The 19,184-nt window shown below is 37.2% G+C and overlaps 1 pseudogene; it reads left to right on the top strand.

Moving 5' to 3' along the window:
• Window positions 1–4,798, top strand: part of LOC100011865 (CCR4-NOT transcription complex subunit 7-like) — a 48,849-nt pseudogene extending 44,051 nt beyond the window's left edge.
• Window positions 4,799–19,184: the final 14,386 nt, after the last annotated feature.

Below are 19,184 nucleotides of genomic sequence, written 5' to 3'. Positions count from 1 at the left end.
ATGGGGGAATGATTCATGTTCATAGCCAGAGGAGGAGGACGTGCTCAGCATTGATCTCCAACACTTCTTGTGTTGCATTTCCAGATCTGGAATCATAAATTCTACAAAAATGCAAAAGCATTAAAAGGTTAATTATTTAAAATCTTAAAATATTGATGTTTCTTATGAAAATTCAACATAACTACAGCCTCATGCTATAAATTATTATTTTTACTTTGAAAATAGCCTTCCCACAGTTACTGCTGAATGACTGAAAAGATCATATTTGAAATGTTAGCCTTCAGAGCATTCTAAGAACAAGGTTTTGATACATTCATATGACCCAACAAGAAAAAGTCTCATGGAAAAGGATAATGGATTAAAAGTGGCCAAGCAATATATCTTGCTCTGCTGACCCACCAGGATGAGGGGGGTCATTCAGTAGCTGCCAGACATGCAGAGCTTGGCATAGTGCCCTTTGGTGGTAATCTTTTAAACTTATTAAAAATTCCCAAAAGTTGTTTTAAAATAATCAAACATTGAAGATTATGGTTCAAGAGGTCCCTAATAGAAGTTCTTTAAAATCATCTTAAGCAGTAAATAGTTGCTCAGGTGACATATATGTTTATACACATATATTAAATTGACAACAATAATGTGCATGTTTGAAACATATTTGTTTCTGCTATGGTTGGAAACCGTCATAATCATGTGCACAAGACTTTTGATATTGTTAAACTGATAGCTTTGATTAAATACAATAAAATGAAGTGATAAGATATAAAGAAAAATAGCATTAAAATGTAATACATTTTCCTAGTACGGTAGATATCTTGTAGCTGTGGTGTGAGGGAATACTTCCAGGAGAAAATGGCTTTTGGCTAGAGTGCTGAAGGATGGGTAGATGGCAGAGATAGTGAAGGCAATGATAGTGAAGAAAGACATCTGAGATGCTTTGAACAAAGACAAGAAAACAGGAAAGCACAGGACAAATATAGGAAATAGATGATCCAATAATATAGATTGCAAAATATCAGAAATAGAATAGCATGATAAAAGTTTGGAGAGAATGTAGAAAGCCTTGAATATTAGAAAGAGTGGGAATTTAATTATCTGACATCATTATGGGGGGGATCAAATCTTGACTATGATTTCACGAAGTTTGAAAATGAGAAGATAGTGATGGAATGAGAGCTTAGAGCAGAAGCATTAAAGAAAGTTTATCTTTTAAAAGAATTGGTAAGACTAAACCAAATTAAAAAAGTTTTCTACAGACAAAATCAATGCATCACAGATTAAAATAAAATAATGAAGTGGTGAAATATAGCAAATGTCTGATAAAGGCCTCATTTCTCAAATATATAAGGAACTGAGTCAATTTGTAACAATGCATAGCATTTTTCAATTGATAACTGGTCAAAGGAAATGAACAGGCAATTTACAGAGAAATAAATTAAAATTATAGTCATATAAAAATGATCAATATCACTATTGATTTGAGAAGTAAAAATTAAAACAACTCTGAAATGTCAACTCATTCCTATTATATTGGTTAACATAACCAAAAAGGAAAATGATAAATGTTGGACGCTATGTGGGAAAATTGGTACACTAATACACTATTGGTGGAACTATGAATTGATTCAGCCATTCCAATCAGGAACCATGTCCAACAGGTCATAAAACTATACATATACTTTGACCCATCAATACCACAACTGGTTCTATATCCCAAAGAGATCAGAGATAGGGCAAAAGGACCTACTTGCACAAAAACATTTTAGCAACACTTTTTGTAGTGGCAAAGAACTGGAAAGTGAGAGGGTGTCCATCACTGGAGAATGACTGAACAAGCTATGGTATATGTTTGTAATGGATACTGTTGATTAATGATTAATGTTGAGTAATGATGAACAAGGTGAGTTCAGAAAAACCTGGGATGACTTATATGAACTGATGAAAAGTGAAGTTAACAGAACCAGGAGAATAGCATATCCAGTAATAGAAAAAATGTACAATAGTCAACTGTGAAGGACTTTTTATCAGGAAAACAAGGTGCCAAGATAACCTCAAGGAACTCATGATAAAAAAAAAAATGCTATCCAAAGCTTAAGAAAGAAGTATTTGAAACCTGCTGGTCAAAGTATAATATTTTTCACTTTATTTTCTTCATGAGTTTTTTTTGGGGGGTTGTATGTCCTATTGGGGCATATGGAATATGCAAATATGTACTGCATGAAATCCTAGATATCACCTATAAAATTTACCACCTTGGGATGGGGAAGGAAGAGAGAGAACCTAAATCACAAAATGCCAGAAACAAATTATAAAAAAAAATACTTCCTACATGAAATAGAAAGACAAGGAAAAAATAAAATCCTAGTTTAAGATTTTAAAAAAGGGATTGGTAAGAATTGGGCATTCTTATAGAGAGAAGGTATCATACAAATGGAAAAGGAAAGACCGAAAATGCATTAAAATGGAGCAGTGAGCTGGAAATGAGGTAGGAGATAATATTAAAGGAATGAAGTAGAATTGACCTCTATGAGGGATAGCAGCATTTAATTATTTGATACCAGAAAGAGGAAGATAGACAGAGGCAAAGACAGAGAGACAGACATGGACAAAGAAAATAGATGAATAGCTCCTAGATATATTAAGTTGAATAGGGAAAGAATTGAAAGTTCTACCCAATGGCTAGATAAGATCTCAGAGAACTCATAGATTAGGTCATCCTTCTTGACTTTGAAGACTGAGAAAGGAATTAGAAACTAATTGGGGAGGGTTTTGGGGTAATTACTGTTCAGAATGAAATGGGAGAATCTAACACTTTTGACTTGAGTGACTGTTTACTGTAAACAGGCGAGCAATCTGCCACATAAATCTGTGTTACATCCAGGTCCAGAGTCAGAAGGATCTGTGTTAAAATCTAGCTTCAGATATTTGCTAGTTGTGGGAACCTGGGAAAGTAACTTAATCTCAGTTTGCTTCATTTCACTAGAGAAGGAAATAGCAAACCACTGTAGGACTTATTCATGAAAAAAAGACTCCATTGACGGTATTGTTTACAGGGTCACAAAGGTTGGAAATGACTGAACAACAACAACATATAGGATAATGGATACAAGCTGGGAAACCATAAGATCTTTATTCCTCCTAAGGAACTAGAAGCACCTGAGGTCTTTTAGGAAGGGGCAGGAGAATTCAATAACAAGAGATGTGCTGTTCAATTTGTATGGCCCTTGGAAAATGGAGAGAAAATGTAATGTCTTTTACCTAAAAACAGAAACTCTCCAAAGACTGAATCATGGATTGTGCACAAATAGCATATTATCTTTTTCATGAATTCTTTATATTAGTGAAAATATATCTCAAGTTATATGAACAGATAGGAGACCGGTTTTAGCAATGGCAGCCAGCCCTAGCATTTTGATCCATTGAGATATCTCTGTTTTAGTTTATATTGGAATTTACCCCCATCCTAACAGCTTAGCTAACCCTCGTCTCTTATGGCTTATTTCTTACATATATACAAAGACAAAGCTGAGTTCCCTCAGTCTAGTGCTCAAGGGCCTAAGAAAATGACCTTTTTCCTACTGTACATATAATAAGAAGTCTAGTCGGAATCTGAACACTACTCCCCCAGCTCCAAATATAGTCTCTTATTAATATTCCATGATGCCCATCTTCATTCATTGGAGTGAAAATACAATGCTATTGGGGACATTGATCTGCTGTGATAATCTCTCTACCACAACCAATAAGCTGCACTCTTGGATCACTCTATGATAGTCATGTCCCTAGAAAAAAAAAGTCCATCACTTGAAAACCTATCATTGGATGAGGACAAGGCACAGAGGAGCAAGACAATGCATTGGCACCAGCAGAGGTACAAAAGTAAAAGATAAGAAAACTTACTTTATAAAACAACACCTCAATCAAGTGTAATGTTTTGATGCTTGTTGGCATATTGTGTTGGCATAGTTTGATATTGTTGGCCTTTGTGTTCCTACTATACCAGCAGTGGCTGTAGATCATAGCCAAAGAATTTTTGAAGTTTGGGCTTGGAAACTGGATGATGAGATGAAGAAAATTTGTCAAGTTATCCGGAAGTGTAATTATATTGCCATTTACACCAAGTTTCAAGGTGTGGTTGCAAGACCCAATGGAGAACTCAGAAGTAATGTTGACTATCATTACCAACTTTTGAGATGTAATTGCAAACTTGCAAAAGATAATTCAGCTAGGATTGACATTTATGAATGAACAAGAAGAATACCCTCCAGGAACATGGAGGACGTGTATGCCCAGGACTCCACTGAGCTCCTAACAATGTCAAGGTTCCAGTTTAAAAATCTTGAGGAAGAAGGAATTGAGACAGAACATTTTGCAGAACTTCTCATGACATCATGTGTTGTGCTGTGTGTGGGAGTTAAGAGGCTTTCATTTCATTGTGGCTAAGACTTTGGTTATTTGATCAAAATCCTGACCAACTCTAACCTACCTGAAGAAGAGCTAGACTTCTTTGAGATCCTGTAATTGTTCTTCCTGGTCATCTATGATATCAAGTACCTCATGAAAAGCCTCAAGAACCTCAAGGGTGGACTGCAGGAAGTAGCTTGAGTTAAAGTGGAGAGGCCCACAGCACCAGGCAGGAATATGATTCCTTACCGACAAGAATGATCTATTTCAAAATGAAAGAAATGTTCTTTGAAGATCACATCGATGATGCCAAGTATTGTGGGAACCTGTAGGCCTTGTTTGGGGCTCCTCTTATGTACAGAATGCTGAAGAAGAGGAGGCCAGCAAGCAGTCATGATGTGAAATGGAGGGACAAGAGGCCTTGGTGTTTGCAGCTACACATGGGCTTGTATATAGGCTTTATCTCCAGTTAAATCCCTTGGACATTAGACAATGAGGCTTTTTTTCTTTTTTACCTGCCTTTTCAAACCATTTTTTTTTCATTTTTCAGTACCAATTATGACCATTTCTTCCCTAGATCCTGATAAGTGGAAGAGTCTTCAGGTTAGCTGTGTAATTAATCCATTTGTTAACAAGCATGTGTGACCAAAGGGAACATCTATATCATACTCAACCTTTTGGTAAACATATCTAGTTGGTCTTAGTTTGTACCCCACATATCTTGCCCCATTCCCAGATTACAAAGCATTATAATTTATTGCCCTGTTTCATGTCTGTCCCTTCCAGTATGCAAGAATTTTAGTTATTTGAGATTGTGGATCATCAATTTTACACTTTAGAGAGTGACTCTCATCCACCATTTTAGCAGAAGGTTGGATTTTTCTTTCTGTTAGCCTGAAAGCTATTCACTTGCCAGTTTTACACAGCACTCTTGTTTTGGACCCATGGAACAGAGTCAGTTTACTGTGATGCAAAATGTTGACTTGGTGAAGTTCTCCCACAAGGGAAGAGGGACTCCCAAAGAGCAAGCCCCACTTGCTGTCTGTCCATGGGGCTTCACCAACCAGATCTGGTGGGTTTCAGATTAGTCTCTAAGAGGGCTTTGGGATTGAAGAAGTGTTTTGCAATAGCTTTCCAGCCGTGAACCAGAGTTGACAGCATTCCTTCCTTGGTCCACTTCCTCACTTTCTCCCTCAACCCCCACCCCAAACCACCAGCTGTCCCTTACTTCTCCCTTGTGATAGAGTCATATTTACTGAGTCCTTGTTTTGGCAACTCCACAAGTCAGTAAGTCCAAAGAGAGCAAGTCACCTTAAGGTTGTCTTATACCATATTAAATTAGAAGAGAGATCATGTTTTGTAGTTGCTACAATGATGAAAATGATTGAGATTTGTTGTAAAATGACAAGTTAGTGTGAATAAAGTCAACTGAGGAGTGTAAAAAAAACCCTATCATTTCAAAGATTTCATTAGCTTTGGTCCTCACACTTCATTAGGTCCCTCAGTAGCCTCTGACACTTTCAATAGAGAATTCAAGAGTAGAGAAAAACCACTTCATAAAACCTCCATTATTTAAAGAGGATTCAGGGTAGGATGAGCTAACATAATAAAAATTACCATCCTACCAAAATTTATTTATTTATTTAGTGCCATACCCATTGAACTTCCAAAAAAAACCATTTTTACTGAATTAGAAAAAACCATAAAATTCATTTGGAAGAATAAAAGATCAAGGCTATCCCAGGAAATAATGAAAGAAATGCAAAGGAAGGTGGCCTTGCAGTACCAGATCTCAAACTATACTATAAAGCAGTGGTTGCCAAAAAAAATTTGGTACTGGCTAGGAGACAGAAAGGAGGATGAGTAGAATAGACTTGGGGTAAGTGACCTCAGCAAGACAGTCTATGACAAGCCCAAAGATCCCAGGTTTTGGGAAAAAAACCCACTATTTGATAAAAACTGCTAGGAAAATTGGAAGACAGTATGGGAGAGATTAGGTTTGGACCAACACCTCATACCCTACATCAAGATAAACTCAGGATGGGTGAATTACTTGAACATAAAGAAGGAAACTATAAGTAAATTGTGTGAAAACAGAATAGTATACATGTCAGACCTTTGGCAAGGGAAAGATTTTAAAACCAAGCAAGACTTAGAGTCACAAAAAGTAAAATAAATAATTTTTGTTACATCAAATTAAAAAGGTTTTGTACAACAAAACCAATGTAACCAAAATTAGAAGGGAAGCAACAAATTGGGAAACAATCTTCATAACAAAAACCTCTGACGAAGGTCTAATTACTCAAATTTACAAAGAGCTAAATCAATTGTACAAAAAAATCAAGCCATTCTCCAATTGATAAATGGATAAGGGACATGAATAGGCAATTTTCAGTCAAAGAAATCAAAAACATTAATAAGCACATGAAAAAATGTTCTAAATCTCTTATAATCAGAGAGACACAAATCAAAACAACTCTGAGGTACCACCTCACACCTAGAAGATTGGCTAACATGACAGCAAAGGAAAGTAATGAACGTTGGAGGGGATGTGGCAAAGTCGGGACATTAATTCATTGCTGGTGAAGTTGTGAATTGATCCAACCATTCTGGAGGGCAATTTGGAACTATGCCCAAAGGGCGCTAAAGGACTGTCTGCCCTTTGATCCAGCCATAGCACTGCCGGGTTTGTACCCCAAAGAGATAATAAGTAAAAAGACTTGTACAAGAATATTCATAGCTGTGTTCTCTGTGGTGGCAAAAAATTGGAAAATGAGGGGCTGCCCTTCAATTGGGGAATGGCTGAACAAATTGTGGTATATGTTGGTGATGGAATACTATTGTGCTCAAAGAAATAATAAAGTGGAGGAATTCCATGGGAACTGGAACAACCTCCAGAAAGTGATGCAGAGCGAAAGGAGCAGAACCAGGAGAACGTTGTACACAGAGACTGATACACTGTGGTACAATCGAATGTAATAGCCTTCTCCATTAGTGGCAATGCAGTGTTCCTGAACAACCTGGAGGCATCTATGAGAAAGAACACTATCCACATTCAGAGGAAAAACAATGGGAGTAGAAACACAGAAGAAAAACAACTGATTAAATACATGGGTCAAGGGGATATGATTGGGGATGGAGACTCTAAATGAACATCCTGGTGCAAACACCAACAACATGGAAATGGGTTCTGATCAAGGACACATGTAATACCCAGTGGAATTGTGTGTCACCTATGGGAGGGGTGGGAGAAGGGGAGGGAGGAATAGAATATAATTTTTGTAACCAAGGAGTAATGTTTGAAATTGACCTAATAAAAATGCCAAGAATTTCCTATGAAAAAATAAATAAAGAGGATTCAGATGACCCACAGCCCAGCCATTTTCCACCAGCTGTATTCTAAAATGAAACAAACTGAACTTTTTCTTCCACATCCCCTAGCAGTAACAAATGTACTGAGAAGATGATTGATTACTTTCTTTATAATCTGATAGAATGTAAGCTTCTTTAGAGCAGAAAATTTGGAATCCTGACTCCAGTACTTAGCATAGTGTAGAGCACAGTTAGTGGTAGTCTCTTGGTGACCGAGAATGATGATTGTCTTTGTGCATTATCATCTATTGATGTACCCTCATGTGGCTTTGGAGTCCAAAGACTGAGGCGCACAGTCTGTGGCACATGGGGCATGGGACGCCAGTTGTTACGGGAGGTGTGGTTGTGGCCTGGTGTCAGCATTCACACGCAGCGGCAAGACATCGATGTCGCTCATCTTCAAAGGTGGTGGCGGCATGGTTAATGTGGGTTCGCCAGCTGCTTCTGTCAGAGACACCAAGTTCTAGTTGCTTTGGTGTCATGCCAGCCCACTTCAAGTTGGACTTTAGCTGATCCTTGAATCTTTTCTTTGGTCGGCCTTGTTTCCTGAGTCCAACTGACAGTTCACCATAGAATACCTGTCTTGGTATTCGCTGTGGGTCCATGCGGATGACGTGTCCAGACCATCGTAGCTGGGTTTGGAGGACCAGGACTTCGATGCTCGTGGAGTTGGCTCTGTCGAGGACTTCCTGGTTGGTGATTCGGTCCTGCCATTGGATCCTCATGATTGACCAGAGAGAGCGTTGGTGGAATTGCTCCAGCTGTTTCATGTGCTTCTGGTACAGTGTCCATGTCTTGCTACCATACAGGAGCGAGCTGAGGACCACTGCATTGTACACTTTGAGCCTCGTCACAGTGCTTACATATCTGTGTTGGAGGACTTTGGAGTGCAGCCGCCCGAGTGTCTGGCTGGCCTTTTGGATCCTGGCATTAATCTCGTGGTCTAGGGACCCGTCGTTGGCGATGGTGCTGCCCAGGTACTTGAAAGTGTTGACGTTAGAAAGCTGCATGCCATCAATTGTAATGCATGGCTGGTTAGTTGGCCTCCCTGGTGCAGGTTGGAACAGCACCTGTTTTGCTGAGGCTGATAGTCAGGCCAAGATGAGTTTTGTTGCGATAGAGAACCTGTCCACAATGGTTTGGAGATGATTTTCTTGGTGGGCCATGAGAGCACAGTCATCTGCAAAGAGAACTTCCAGGATGAGTCTCTCTGTTGTCTTTGTTTTTGCAGTCAGGCGGCGAAGGTCGAATAGTGAGCCATCCAGTCAGTATTTGATGTAGACGCCCAGGTCTAGATCCATCACAGCATGTCGTAATATTTGGGTGAAAAATAGGTTGAATAGCACCGGAGTGAGGACACAGCCTTGTTTCACGCCATTGGAGATGTTGAAGCGATCGCAAGTCTCTCTACCAGATAGGACTTCCCCTGTCATGTCGACATGAAAGAGCTGGATCAGTTTGACGAATTTTACTGGGCAACCGAGCTTGCTGAGGATCACCCACAATGCGTCCCTGTTCACTGTGTCGAACGCCTTTGTCAGGTCTATGAAGACAACGCAGAGACTCAGGTTCTGCTCAAGGCATTTTTCCTGCATTTGCCTCACTGTGAAGACCATGTCGATGGTGCTGCGATCTGGTCAGAAGCCACATTGTGATTCAGGCAGGTTCTGCTCTGAAACAGATGACAGGAGTCTGTTGAGTATAACATGGGCGAGGATCTTTCCAGCAGTGGAGAGTAGTGAGATGCCTCTGTAGTTGTCACAGGCTGCTCGTGAGCCTTTGTTCTTGTATAGGGCTACGATGGAGGCATCTCTGAGTTCTGGAGGCATGTCTTCCTCTTCCCATATGCTGTTCTGGACTATGTGGAATGCCTGGAGAGCCTTTCCATTTAAGGCCTTGTACTCCTCGGTTGGGATCCCGTCTTTACTGGGTGCCTTGCCTGTACTCATTTGTTTAATGGCTTTTTGGACTTCCTCTATTGAAGGAGGGATGTCAAGTTGTTCAATGGAATGGTTTTGGGGGATCTGGTCAAGGGCGCTTTGGTCGACTGAAGAGGGTCGGTTGAGAAGCTGACTGAAGTGTTTTTTCCACCTGTTACTGTTGCCTTTTTTATCTTTTATGAGAGTGTCACCTTCAGAGGATAGCAAGGGAGGTGGTGGTGGGTTTTGATGGCCCATAGACAGTCTTGAGGGCACTGAAAAATTGTTTGCAGTTTTTCATATCAGCAAAAAGCTGGATTTCTTCTGCCTTTTTTCCCCACCATTGGTCTTGCATCTTCCTGATCTCATGCTGCGCCGTGGCTTGGAGAGACTTGAATCTATCTTTTTTAGGAGCAGAGTTTGGATTATTTTGCCACTGCATAAAGGCTTTGTTCTTTTTGCTCAATTGATCTTCAATAGAGCACAGTAGTCACTTAATAAATGCTTATTGTTCATTGATTGCTACAATCAGCAATAAGAATGCCTAAATAAATGTTTCAGCACCATGGCCAGCAGACACCATGCAGCAATCTGGTAGTGTTGATGAAAAAATTGGATTTGAATTTAAATTGTTTCAAGGTTCTGATCATTTTCCTATTTTCTTTCATAATTAAGGCATCAGCTCTCACAGCATAAATCTTATCATTCAGAAGGCATCTTCAACTTTCTGAATCCCTTTTGAATAAAATTAACATACACCTCAAAGACAAAATAAGTCATAGAGATCAAAGCCCAAAAGAAGAATGGCATAGAGGGCTTGTAAACACTCATTGAGGAAGAAGAATACAGTCATGTGACCCACAGATAGTCATCTTTTGAGAGAGTGATAGTTGAAGGAAATATATTTTGACTGATCTTCCATTTAAATGAAGATCTGAATATTTGAGTCTACTTTCTGGTTCACCCTATAATTTTCAGATGGCCTGATCGCCAAATAACCTGGAAATAACATAGTAATTAAGATTCCTTCTGTTCAAGTAGTTTCTCTTCAGTGGGAAGAGAAAAGTCATCATTTCAGGAATTCAGGATGAAATGTATTCCATTTATTGAGGTCAATTATCCTGTGGCAGTGGAGGGAGTGAATAAAACTTCTCTATCCTTCAGCCTGAGTTTCCATTTATCAACAACCATTGCATCCCCTACCTTCTGTTAACTTTGTAGATTACTTAAAGGAACAATTATTTTTTACATTCACAAAGTATATTTTTTTAAAAATAATTTAGGCAAAATATATGGTTTCCTTTCTAAGTTTTAATATTTCCTATGTACATTATGGACTTACTTATTGTTTGGAGGTTGGGAGTAAGGGGAATTTAATATTTAGGGACAATTTAGGAATTATGACTGGAAAAAATTCTGGAAAAAATAGTTTTTTTCTGTTTGTAGATACTAATGTAGATGCTAATATTGATGGAAATAATGTTAACAAATATGAACCTAGAAATGATGATGGATTTTCATTTTTCCTTCCTATTTTTAATAGGTTCCCATAGTATATTAATTCAATTTAGAGGGGTTCCCAACATTCTCTAGCCAGAACTTCATCATTTCATTTCTATTTTCTTTTTCTTTCACTTCCTATTTCTTATTAACCTAATTTTCTCTATGTTTCTCTAAGTGGTAACTTAGAAAGTCTCTCAATTTCTATGATAAGGTTCTTTTTTTTTGTTTCTTTCCTCATTGTTCTAGCCTATTTCTTGACTTTGAATTATATATTAGGATTGGCATTTACTTACCACTAAAGGTATATGTGTATGTGGGTATATGTTCATGTGTAAGGGGTGGGGATGAATGGCCTGAGCTTCTGTCTTTTCATAGCTCACTTGGAGGCCTATAATTTGTCAGTGCTTCCAATATGGTGTGATCTAGGACAAATATGCTCACTACTTTTCTGTTCTTTTCTCTTGTCCTTAACCATGTAAGGCCCCTTATCTCTTTTGTCTACAACTACTCCTTTATTCATTCTAGGACTGTTATCTAGAACCGAGTAAGGGGTGACACAGCTACCAGATGATACCTGTCCTTGCTCCCAGTGATAGTACATGGGTCACTTGAGTTCTCTTTTTGGCCAGGTGTTCAGTTCTCTTATTGCCTCTGGGCATTGGACTACTCCCCATTCCTATTGCAACTATCACAGAATAGAGCTTCCACCATTGCTGCCACTTCTGCCCTACCATTCTCCTGGTCAGTCCTCACCAATATCTATAAATCTCTTTTTATCTTCCTTAGATACTCTAAGCTGGAAAAAAAAATTTACTTACCAACTTAATTGGCTTTCTTGTCCAAAATTTGGTTGGGCTTTTTTAAAGTTGTTCTGGAGAGTGTGTTGGTAGAGCTAAGCAAAATGCTGTCTTTACTTTATCATCTTGATACCATCCCTCTATGACAGTACTCACCCAGCCTGTGCTAAAATAGCAGATGAGCAGGGGAAATTCCTTTCCTAATTTCCAAGTTGATTGATACACTTCCATAAAATAATCCTTGATTAGTTATTAGAAGTCAGTATTGTTTAACAAAGAGAATCTTGGCTTTTTAGGGATATGACCTGGGCTTAAATCCTCTCACTCTTGCTCCTCACCCCACCACCACTACCACCACTCCAGACTCCAAACACCTACTAATAGCAACAAACTAGTCACTTAAAAAAAGAGTAAGAATACCAGTGTTTTAATGATCTATCTCTCTCAAGGTTGTCAAGAAGATATTTTGCAAACCTGAGAGTACTATATAAATGTGAATTGTTATTCAAGATCTTTAATAAAACAACACATTGATGAATTTCAGTAAAAAACTCTTCATTTAAATAAGTACCAAGGTCATGAGCCTTACTACTAAGATAACTGTAATATTGGCAAGGCTCATTACTGAAGCCTTCCTTTTCTCAAATATAAAATGGGAATTAAAAGCCCATGAGTCCTTATTTTTTTAGTTTTAATTTTTTAATTTAACTAATTAATTTAGAATATTTTTCCATGGTGACATTATTCATGTTTTTTCCCTTCTCTCCTTCCTTCCACCTCTTCTGTAGCCAATGCACAATTCAACTGAGTTTTACAAGTACAATTGATCAAGACCTATTTCCATATTATTAATATTTGCAACAGAGTGATCATTTAGAGTCTACATCCCCAATCATATCCCCATTGAATCATGTGATCAAGGAGATGTCTTTCTTCTGTGTTTCTACTCCCACAGTTCGTTCTCTGGATATGGATAGCATTCTTTCTCATAAGTGCTTTACCATTGTCTAGATCATTGCATTGTCACTAGTAGAGAAGTCCATTAAATTTGATTAGTGTATCAGTGTATCAGTTTCTGTGTTCTACATTCTTATGGTTCTGCTCCTTTCACTTTGCATCAATTCCTGGAGATTGTTCCAGTTCACACAGAATTCCTCCAGTTCATTATTCCTTTTAGAACAATAGTATTCCATCAACAACATATACTGCAATTTGTTCAACCATTCCCCAACTGAAGAACATCTTTTCATTTTCCAAGTTTTTGTCACCACAAAGAACATGGCCATTTATATTTTTGTACATGTATTTTCCTTATTATCTCTTTGGGGTACAAACCCAGCGGTGGAATGGATGGATCACAGGACAGGCAGTATTTAAAGCCCTTTGGGCATAATTCCAAATTGCCTTCCAGAATGGTTGGATCAATTCACAACTCCACCAGCAATGCATTAGTGTCCCAATTTTGCCACATTCCCTCCAACATTTATTACTTTCCTTTGCTGTCATATTAGTCAATCTGCTAGATGTGAGGTGGTACCTCAGAGATGTTTTGATTTGTATCTCTCTAATTATAAGATATTTAGAACACTTTTTCATGTGTTTATTGATAGTTTTTATTTATTTATCTGAAAACTGCCTATTCCTGTCCCTTGCCCATTTATCAATTGGGGAATGGCTTGATTTTTTGTCTAATTGATTTAGTTCCTTATACATTTGAGAAATTAAACTTTGGCAGAGGTTTTTGTTATGAAAAATTTCCCCCAATTTGTTGCTTCCCTTCTAATTTTCGTTGCATTGGTTTTGTTTGTACAAATACTTTTTAAATTTAATGTAATCAAAATTATCCATTTTACATTTTGCAATATTCTGTATCTTTTGCTTGGTTGGGAATTCTTTCCTTTCCCATAGATCTGACAGGCATACTATTCTACGTTCACCTAATTTACTTATACTTTCCTTCTTTATATTTAAGTCATTTACCCATTCTGAATTTACCTTGGTATAGGTTGGAAGATGTTGATCTAGACCTAATCTCTCCCATACTGTTTTCTAATTTTCCCAGAAGTTTTTGTCCAACAGTGTTCTTGTCCCAAAAGCTGGGATCTCTAGGTTTATTGTATACTATATTGCTGAGGGCATTTATCTCAAGTCTATACCATTAATCCTCCCCTCTGTCTTTTAGCCAGTATCATATTGTGTTGATGACCACTGCCTTATAGTATAATTTAAGATTTGGTACTGCTAGGCCCCCATAAATCACATTTTTTCATTATTTCCCTTAATATTCTTGATCTTTGGTTCTTCCAAATTAATTTTGTTATAATTTGTTCTAAGTCAATAAAAAGTTTCTTGACAGTTTGATAGGTTTGGCACTGAATAAGTAAATTAATTCAGGTAGGATTGTCATTTTTATTATGTTAGCTAATCCTACCCATGAACAATTAATGTTTTTCCAATTGTTTAGATCTAGTTTTAATTGTGTGGAAATTGTTTTGTAGTTGTGTTCATATAATTACTCTGTCTCTGCAAATAGATTCCTAAATATTTTATATTGTCTAGGATGATTTTAAAGTGAATTTCTTTTTCTAATTCTTGCTGCTGAGTTGTGTTGGAAATATATAGAAATACTGATGATTTATGTGGGTTTATTTTGTATCCTGCAACTTTGCTAAAGTTGTTGATTATTTCCATTAGCTTTTTAGTTGATTCTCTAGGATTCTTTAAGTAGACTATCATATCATCTGCAAAGAGTGATAGTTTAGTCTCCTCATTGCCTATCTTAATCCCTTGAACTTCTTTTTTCTTCTCTAATTGCTACTGCTAGGTTTTCTAGTACAATGTTAAATAGAGGTAATAATGGGCATGCTTGCTTCACTCCTGATCTTATTGGGAAGGCTTCTAAATTATCCCCATTGCTGATGATACTTGCTGATGGTTTTAGATATATAATGTTTATTATTTAAAGGAAAAGCCCATCTATTCCTATACTTTCTAGTGTTTTCAATGGGAATGAGTGTGGTATTTTGTCAAAGGCTTTTTCTGCATCTACTGAGATAATCATATGATTTTTGTTGGTTTGCTTGTTGATATGGTCAATTATGTGGATGGTTTTCGTGATATTGAACCGTTCTTGCATTACTGGTATAAATCCCACCTGATCATAGTGAATAACCCTCCTGATCACTTGCTGGAGTCTTTTTGCTAGTATTCTATTTAAGATTTTTGCATCTATGTTCATTAAGGAGATTGGTCTGTAGTTTTCTTTCTCTGTTTTTGGTCTGCCTGGCTTTGGAATCAGTACCATATTTGTGTCAGAAAAGGAATTTGTTAAAACTCCTTCTTTGCCTATTTTGTCAAATAGTTTGTATAATATTGGAATTAGTTGTTCTTTAAAAGTTTGATAGAATTCACTTGTGAATCCTTTTGCCCCTGGAGATTTTTTCTTAGGGAGTTCTTTGAAAGCTTGTTCAATTTCTCTTTCTGATATGGGATTATGTAAGTATTCTATTTCTTCTGTTAATCTAGGCAATTTATACTTTTGTAAATATTCATCCATATCACCTAGATTGCCATATAGTTGAGCAGAATAGTTCTTAATAATTACCTTAATTTCTTCTTCATTAGAGGTGAGGTCTCCCTTTTCATCTTTGCTACTGTTAATATGGTTTTCTTCTTTCCTTTTAAAATTACATTTACCAGTACTTTGTCTATTTTATTTGTTTTTTCAAAGTACCAGCTCCTAGTCTTATTTATTAGTTCAATAGTTCTTTTACTTTCAATTTTTTAAATTTCTCCTTTGATTTTTAGGATTTCTAATTTAGTTTTTATCTGGGGATTTTGAATTTGTTCTCTTTCTAGTTTTTTAATTTGCATGCCTGATTCACTGACCTCTTCCCTCTCTGATTTGTTAATATATTCACTCAGGATTTTAAATTTCCCCCTGAGTACTGCTTTGGCTGCATCCCATAGTTTTTGATATCATGTCTCCTCATTGTTATTCTCTTCAATGAAATCCTTAATTATTTTTATGATTTGTTTTTTAATCAACCAATTTTGGAGAATCATATTATTTAATTTTCAATTAATTTTATTTGCCTCTCTATGTACCCTAACCAATCATAATTTTATTGCATTATGATCTGAAAAAGTTACATTTATTATTTCTGCTTTTTTGCATTTATTTGCAATGTTTTTCTGCCCTAGTACATGGCCAATATTTGTGAATGTATCATGTGCTACTGAGATGGTGTATTATGTTTTGTCCCTATTTATTTTTCTCTACATATCTATTAACTCTATTTTTTCTAGTATTTCATTCATATCTCTTAACTCTTTCTCATTTATTTGTTGGTTTGTTTTATCTAGATCTGATAGAGGAAGGTTCAGGTCCCCCACTGGTATTGTTTGACTATCTATTTACTCCTTAAGCTCCCATAATTTCTACTTTAAAAATCTTATTGTTACACCATTTGGTGCATACATGTTAAGTACTACTGTTTCTCCATTGTCTATACTGCCTTTAATCAGAATGTAACTTCCTTCCCAATCTCTTTTAATCTTATCTTTTTATTTTCCTTTGGCTTTGTCAGATATCATGATTATGACTGCTGCCTTCTTTTTCTCAATTGATGCCCAGTAAATTGTGCTCCAGCCTCTTACCATTACCCTATCTCTGTCTACCTGTCTCCTGTGTGTTTCTTGTAGACAACACATGGTAGGATTTTGGTTTCTAATCCACTCTGCTATCCACTTCCCTTTTATGGGTGAGTTTATCCCATTCACATTAAATAGCTATGATTTCCACCAGTGTATTTTCCATCATTTTGATTTCCTCCCCTAGTCTTGCCCTTTCTTCTTTAACTATTTCCTTCTACACCAGTGTTATGCTTTTAATTAGCCCCTCCCATTCCTGTCCTTCCCACCCCTCCCTTCTTATTCCCCTCTTATTTTTAAGGTCTATTAAATCCCCCCCCTCCATTTTCATACTCCCTGCCTTTTCCCCCTGCTTGGCTTTCCCCTCTCAACTTCCCTGTGGGATAAAATAGTATTCTGTACCCTAGTGGATCCAGCTGCTCTTCCCTATCTGAACTGATTTCACTGAGAGTATGGTTTACGTAGTACCTATTACCACTTTCTTCTTCTCCTTCTCATAATAATATTTTCCCTTCCCCCCCTTCAATTTGCCTCTTTATGTGGAATAAATTGTCATATTTTTCTTCTTCCTTCAAGTTCCTCTTAGTGTCATCTTCTATTCCCACCCCTCCTTTTTTTTTTGAATGTCATCTTGAACCCCTTAGTACCCCATCATCTGCCTTTGAATAATTCTTCTATCTACTCTGATAGTGAAAATAGTTTTGAGAAGTTACAAATATCCTTTTTCCATATAGGAATATAAACAATTTCACCTTACTGAATCCCTTAAAAAAGAATTTCCCCTCTCTTTCTTGTTTACCTTTTCATGTTTCTCTTGAATTTTGGATTTGGACATCAAATTTTCCATTTTCCTTGAGAGCTTGTGACAAATTTACATTTTTTTGAAAGTTTGGATGTGTTTTCTTGTTTGTCACACTTTGCTGTCATCTCTGTACTCTGCTATTTTTCTCCATAGAAGTTATTCAGAGTCAGAGGCTTTTTCTTATTTTTTTTGGTAGTTGTAGATTGTAGGTCTTGGATATTGGTGGCCAATGCTGTGTTAATTTTTTCTTCCCTTCCCAGCCAGAAGTCTGAATGAGGGTGGTAGGCAGGTCTCTGTGTATCAAGCTATTTTTTGAGTCTCCATGGTATCTGCTATGGACAGCCCCTCTCTACCTTATCTCTGCACACAAGCTCTGAATTTCTCAGCCTCCTGTGTCCCAAGTCTTGCTGGTCTCAGGGGTAAGTCTGTGGTGCCCACAGGCAGCTTCCAAGAACCTAAAGATTGCCTCAGCACTTGCTCTGACTCTGGTGCAGTAGGTGGAGTGGGGGAGGGGTGATCAGCTCACTCTTTGGTAGGTATATTTTGCTCCCTTATATGGAAATTCCCAAACCCTGTTTACTTTCAAGGTTGTGCTCTATGGTAGAGCCCCTTCACTTGGCTGATTTTGATTTTTGTTCTTTTGAGGCACTTTATATCGGTCAGTTGTGAGGAGAAGACCTTTGCTTCTATTTTGTGGCCATCTTAGCCCAGAAGTCTCCCCCATAAGTTTTTAACTTGGGGTCCCTCAAGGAATTCATTAATGGATTTAAGGTGGGCTATGAATCTGGATGAGGAAAAATATTTATTTTCATTAACTTTGGTTTCCTTTGTAATACATTATAATCTATTTCATACATTTAAAATCATGATTCTGACAAGGGAGGGGTCCATAGACTTCACCCAATTCCTTTGACACAAACAAGATTAAGAATTCCTGGTATAGATCATCTTTGAGAGCTCTTTCAGCTCTGAATTCAAATATATATATGTATATATATATGTATATATACTAAAGCATGGAAATATATAGATATAGATTGTGTGTGTGTGTATGTGTGGTCTTGCTCCAGATCACTGTACTCATTTGTTACATTTAGACATATGATTAAAAAAAGTGATCCACATTCAAAGTGACGCAAAAGACAAAGCCATCCCATATCTATCCTCCAAACTTTTATTCTATCTTGAGAACCTGGTGTATGTCCATTAGCCTGTTTCCTTTTCATTTTTAATGTATCTCTATTCCAAGTGAAGGTCAGGTCATACTGTCCTGGATGAAACATCTTCAGCCATCTCGGCTGAATGCTAAGGGAGCAACATCAGGAACTGAAGGGAAGAAGCTCTCCGTTCCATTACCCACAGTTTGATTCAAGGCAATTCAACAATTATTTATGAATTACCTTTGTTTTCCTTACTCTAAACCATGCGACTCTGAGAAATAAAGAAAGTACCAGGAATCTGATACTTTTCACTTTGAGGTAGTAGAAAGTGAACTCAGAGCTAAGATTCAGAGGTCTAGCTCTACTTAAAAAAAAAACAAAAAACCCTTACCTTTCATCTTGGAATCAATACTGTGTATTGGTTCTATTAAAATTAATTGTGGTTGGACTCTCTCTCTCTCTCTCTCTCTCTCTCTCCATATATATATATATATGTGTGTGTGTGTGTGTGTGTGTGTGTGTATGTATGTATAATTAGGTAGTCACCAGGAATTTAGTTCTAAAATCCTGAAATGAA

This window comes from Monodelphis domestica, chromosome 2 (genome assembly GCF_027887165.1).
Source record: "Monodelphis domestica isolate mMonDom1 chromosome 2, mMonDom1.pri, whole genome shotgun sequence".
In the NCBI taxonomy this organism is placed as follows: Eukaryota; Metazoa; Chordata; class Mammalia; order Didelphimorphia; family Didelphidae; genus Monodelphis; species Monodelphis domestica.
The sequence above is the reverse complement of the archived record's forward strand: the minus strand, read 5'-3'. Positions and strand labels throughout refer to the sequence as shown.